This window comes from Pinus tabuliformis, chromosome X, assembly GCF_031772625.1.
Source record: "Pinus tabuliformis cultivar Carrire ecotype Pingquan chromosome X, CPIR1, whole genome shotgun sequence".
Lineage (NCBI taxonomy): Eukaryota > Viridiplantae > Streptophyta > Pinopsida > Pinales > Pinaceae > Pinus > Pinus tabuliformis.
In genome coordinates, this window is record NC_142308.1 from 1,464,197,909 (window position 1) to 1,464,204,167 (window position 6,259).

Here is a 6,259-nt window from a genome sequence, read left to right on the forward strand (position 1 = left end):
ATGGGACTCCCGATGAGGAGTAGCATCATTGAATGATTGGGTAGAGACAGATGCGGATGGAGCGGCAGAGAGAGCTACAGTGCAGGAATCCCAAGACAGCGCAGAGCTAGCAGGCTGTAGCAATGCGAGAGGCAAAGTGTGTTGCACTAGTGCAGGATGGCACAGAGAGGTGTGCAATGGTGCGAGATGCATGGAGTGTTGCAGAAGCTCAGAGGTCAGAGAGGGAGCATTTGTTAGTAGCCAGTAGAGCTTCAACATCAGAGTATGTTTCTAGCCCAACAGAGAGGTCAGTGGGGAGTTTTTTCTGTTCTAGGAGTTTTTGGAGAAACCACGCTTAGTAGAAGTGTTGCACGCAAAACATTCCAGAGTTACAAGATCAGGTTCGAGTTGAAACCTTTCTTGTTGAGAGGGAGTTTTGAAAATGGCAACAAGAAATTGCTAAAAATAGAAGTGCTAAAACTAGCAGTGCTAAAAATAACAGTTTGGGTACCAGTGTTGGATTGGGCAACATGGAATGAAAAATGGAAATGCTAAAAATAACATTGTATTTTTAGCAGTTTAGGATGGATTCCTAATTTTAGTTAGTCCCTGGACTAAAAATAGGAAGTAAAATTCGAATTTGATATTAACAACAGTTTATAAATTAATTAATTAATTCATCTTGAGTTAATTAGTTAAGGAAAAACAAACTTGAAGTCTATGTGAGGACATGCAACAATTTATCTATTAATTGAGGAATTCATCCATCAGTTAAAGAGATAAGGATGAGTTCTAATTTGAGTAGTAATTAGTTGGCTTAGTTAATTGAGTCAAGTCCAGTTATAATTGATTTAAACAGTTTGTTTAAATTAAGTAAGTTCATTTAGTTAATGCATGCTTGCATATAACTGCTGCACTTCAGATAACTGAATATTCTCTCATGAATAACTCATGCATGTCAGTTCAGACAAAGACCCAGTTGAGATCAAAGAAGGGACAGTGTACTATCAGTTGGATGAATATTTTTCCTATAAAGGAAGCTCATCCATGATGAGGATTTATCTCCTTCAGGACTGCGTAGTTGGATCAGAGGTTGGTGAGTGTGTGAAGAGGCTAATTCACACAAGTGGCTACACTGGACCCCAATCAGAATTATGAAAATAAATAGGAGGCTTGGAGGGCAGACCAGAGGTTAGATAGAGGCCTTTGACTATCTATGAGCAACAGAGGTATTGCAGAGAGAGCAGGATAGCTTTTGAGCTGATTCTTTTTGTAATACTGGCTATATTTCCACTTGTATGATAATACAGAGTTGGGGTTTTAGGCTGAGTCTTTCCCTAGGTAAATTCTCTGTGTTATGTGTGATTAATTCCTTCTTATCAGTTATATGTGTTCTTATTGATGTTGCTCATGTTCGATTAAGCTTCCGCTAAATTGGTTGTAGAAGTAGATCTTGCATTTTTCTTTAGTCTATTGCATTATCAGGTGATCTACAGTGGGAATTTATACATGGTATCAGAGCTAGCTGATTTGTAGAAAAATTCTACACTTGCATATTTGGGGAGGCAAGCACGCATGAACTACAAGAGGTGGTCATGCTTGTTGGAATCCATTGTAACCCCTATGGGTACCCCTTCGAGTAGTAGCACATTAAACATAACTGCGCACATACTGCACTTCCACGTACCCTTGGGTATATCAGAAGCCCCCTAGGGTAACCTGAAACATAACCTTAGATAAGTCGTCGGCCATCTTGCTGCTATAATACATTGAGAATAACACTTGAGGAGATTACTCACATGTACATAGGGTAGTCAGGTAGTACGAATAAGGGTACGACCGATCCTCCTAAGTTAGCGATCTGACATATTGGATCATGTACTATTGTTGGACCCTTGTGTATATTGTGATATGTATCACCTGACAGCCATTTGAGACCATATTTCCCTCAACTATCTGAAGATCATCCCCTAGCTTTTCGTCCCGATCAGATCTAGTTGTTGGGGTTCGGCCGCCACCATATAGATCAGATTTAGCCATTGGGGTTTTCACAAGCGCATATCATACTCTTTGTGTAGTGAGGGTTTTGGATGCTATAGTCCAAATCAGGTTGTCGCAACAAATTTTGCAGTACCAAGACCTTGGGGTTTCTATTACTACAATATAGGCCCAATTTTCGCAAGATATTTGGCAGTATCAAGCTTTCTGTAACTCGACAACTATAGTATTGATAAGTTGGGAGTACAACTCCTTTAAGAGTAAAAAAATAAAAAAAAAATACAAAAAAAATGAAGTTTGAGGCCATCCCGAGAAGCTTGCAAGAGGCTTAACCCATAATATTCAGGACAACAAGCTAGTCACAGTGGTACCATTCACTTGTAAGCCCCGAATTTTCCAGTGGTCCTAATTTTTTCTCGATGCAGCTTCAAGTGACCCATGCAACTCGACTCCTGAGCTTTCCCTCTTTCCTAGCATAATACTCTTAAGTAAGCTCAAAAATTTGATCAGGGCTTGTGTATGCTCGGTACTAGATCTAAATTTTGCGAAAATGGCAGTCGAGAAGTTAAACAACCATGAGAAAAGATTCAATGAATTCCAAGACAAAATTACTGACCAACTCTCAAAACTAATGGATGTTATAAATGCGTCTCGTGAACTCATGAGGGAGGAGCCTAGTGTTGATGCACACATAAAAGGATAATCCAACCATCACATTCACTTCCGTGGAGTTCACCACTCTTCAAGCCACCAAACATGCACACTGGACATGTACAAATTTGATGGCTCTAACCCTGAAGTATGGGTAGCATAAATGGAACAATATTTCTTGCTTAATGATATTTGTGATGATGGAATTAAACTACATGTTGGAGCCCTTTACTTGGACCAAGAGAGATGGCAGTGGTGGAAGTGGCATACAAAATGTTATCCAGGGAGGGAAACTTGGAATATGTTCTCAAAATCCATATGTGACCGCTTTGATCAGGAATCCAATTTTTTGGGTCGTCTCACTAAGCTCAGGAAAACAGATACAGTAAAGGACTACATTGCATCCTTTGAAAAATTGGACATTAGAGTTGAAGGACTTGGAGATGAATTTTACTTGTAATGTTTCATCAATGGCCTAAATGAATCCATCCAAGCCCATGTCTGAATGCATCACCCAACTACTTGGTTGGACGCATGCCACAAGGCCTTATATGTGGAAGTTGCCTTAAATGCCCAGTTTAATCATCCAAATTTCATCGCTAAGGCAAATTCCACCCAGGATCCAGGCCCTACCCAAACACTTAAGATTCAAAAGGTGTCACTGGAAAAAATGGATGAAAGAAGGAAACAAGGATTATGCTACTATTGTGATGACAAGTACTCCCCTTGAAATAAATTCAAGGAACCAAAATTCTTTCAAATTGATGCTATTGATAACAACTCAGCAGATGAAGCTCCATCCCCTAAGGTGCCTGAGGAAGAAGCGGGTGAAACCAAAACTAACCCAGAAAATGATCTCACAACTACGCCAGATGAGTCAGTTATATCACTACATGCCTTGGCTAGAATTTCTTCACCCCAGACTCTCAAAATCCAAGGTTTTATTAAACATCAACCAATAGTGGTATTGATTGATAGTGGTAGCACTCATAACTTTGTCCATAAGAGAGTCGCAGAAGCTATTCATTGCTTTGTACGGGTGGTATCTAATTTCCAAGTCCTTATCGCTGATGGGGGAACCATGAAATGTGAAGGACGCTATGAAAATATTAAGCTTTAGATGGGAGGTTACCACATAAAAACCCACATGTTTTCCATTGAAATGGGTGGTTGTGACATTGTCCTTTGTGCTGAATGGATTTTCACACTAGGCCCTATCACAATGGATTTCTAGGAGTTATATATGAGCTTTAATCAGAACGACCACACACATACATTGAGGGGACTCTAGGCAGGTGTTCCTACTATCATCAACTCGCATCGAATGGAGAAGCTTTTAAAAAAGGGCCATCATGGAGTAGTCACCCAATTTAATGCCATCCAGGTGAATGCACTACTCCTCATATTCATCCTGAGATGCAATTGGTACTATATTTCCATCAGTGGGTCTTTGACAAACCTAAAGAGATTCCACCCTCTAGGAGTGAACATGATCATAACATCCCTTTGGTCCTGGGTGCCCAACCACCAAATGTATGCCCATGTCAATATCCTTTTGCCCAAAAGAATGAAATTGAAAAAATAATCAAGGAACTCCTCGAAGCTGGTGTTATCCGTCCCAGCACCATCCCTTATTCTTCTCCAGTTGTCATGGTTCTAAAGAAATATGGAGAATGGCGCATGTGTCCTCAGTTTCGGGCCCTTAACAAGCTAAATATCAGTGACAAATTTCCTATTTCAGTTGTTGATGATCTGCTTGATGAAATACATGGTGATAAATTATTTACGAAGCTAGAACTTCACTTGGGCTATCACCAATTACGCATGAAGGAATTGGACATCCCCAAGATAGCCTTCCGAACTCATGAAGACCATTATGAATTCATGGTCATGCCATTTGATATCTGTAATGTTCCATCCACTTTTCAAAGCCTCATGAACCACCTTCTGAAACCATATCTTAGAAAATTTGTCTTGGTCTTCTTCGATGACATTCTCATCTACAACATAACATGGGACAAACATCTTCAACATGTTGACCAGATATTGCAATTGCTCCAAGATCACAAATTATTTGTCAAGTTATCGAAGTGCTTCTTTGGCATAGAAGAAGTAGAGTATTTGGGACACATTGTGGGTCGTGACAGAGTGAGGGTTGATTCGAAAAAGATTCAAGCAATGCAATATTGGTCCCAACCAAAAACTTTGAAGAGTTTGAGGGGATTCTTGGGTCTCACAGGCTACTATCACAAATTTGTCTGCAATTATGGATGCATTTCCGAACTCCTCACTAATATTCTCAAGAAAAATTCATTTCTTTAGACTGACATAGCTCAACAGGCCTTCTTGGATCCCAAACAGGCTATGTTCTCCACTCCATTATTGGGCTTACAATACTTCACCAAATATTTTGTGATTGAATGTGTTGCTTCAGGTACAAGTAGTGGCGCAATATTAATGCAAAAAGGTAGACCATTGGATTTCGCTAGTCAACAACTCAATGGAAAACATTTGGGTCATTCTACATATGAGAAAGAAATAATGGCCATATTACATGCAGTAGACACATGGTGGCCATACTTATTGGGAAAACGTTTCCAAATCTGCATGGACCATCATAGAATGAAATATTTTTTGTGGAAACATTTATCATCACCACAACAAAATAAATGGCTTGCAAAAATGTTGGGATATGATTATGAGATAATTTACAAGAAGGTGCATGACAATGTAGTGGCTGATGCCTTATCATGCCAATTTGAGGATGAGGGCACCCTTCTATCACTCTCTCTACCCATACCAGATTGGATTGAAGAGGTCTGCAATGAATGGTTCTCCTGCCCCTATCTATCGCAACTCATTAATAACTTAAGAGAATATCCTAATTCCTTAGAAGACTACTCTTGGAAGAATGAGATTATTCACTACAAGGATCAAGTAGTGCTATCCTCGACCTCCACCCTCAAGACCCGCATCTTGGATGAGTTGCAATCCTCTCCGATTGCAGGACATTTAAGCTTTCAAAAGACTTATGCACGACACATCATTCTTTATTTTGCACTGGAAGGAAGAACGACATTCTTACTTTTGTAGTTGAATGTTATGTATTCCAATGCAACAAAGGGGAAATGATCAAGCTACCAGGAACCTTACAACCATTGCCACTCCAAACTTCTGTCTAGATGGATGTTTCCATGGATTTCATTACTGATCTCCCAAAGTAAGGCAACAAATCAGTCATCATGGTGGTTGTTGACAGACTTTCCAAATATGCTCATTTTTGCACTCGACCACACCCATTTACCCCAACATTGGTGGATTTTTACATGGATTTCATTACCGATCTCTCAAAGTAAGGCAACAAATTAGTCATCATGGTGGTTGTTGACAGACTTTCCAAATATGCTCATTTTTTCACTCTACCACATCCATTTACCCCAACTTAGGTGGCTCAAGTTTTCTTGGACCATATCTTCAAACTGCATGGCATGCTGACTTCCATTGTGTTTGATTGAGACCCTACTTTCACCGACAAATTTTTGCAGGAACTCTTCAAGATCTAGGGCATGCAACTCCAACTAAGTACAAATTATTATCCCCAAATAGATGGTCAAACCAAAGCAATCAACAA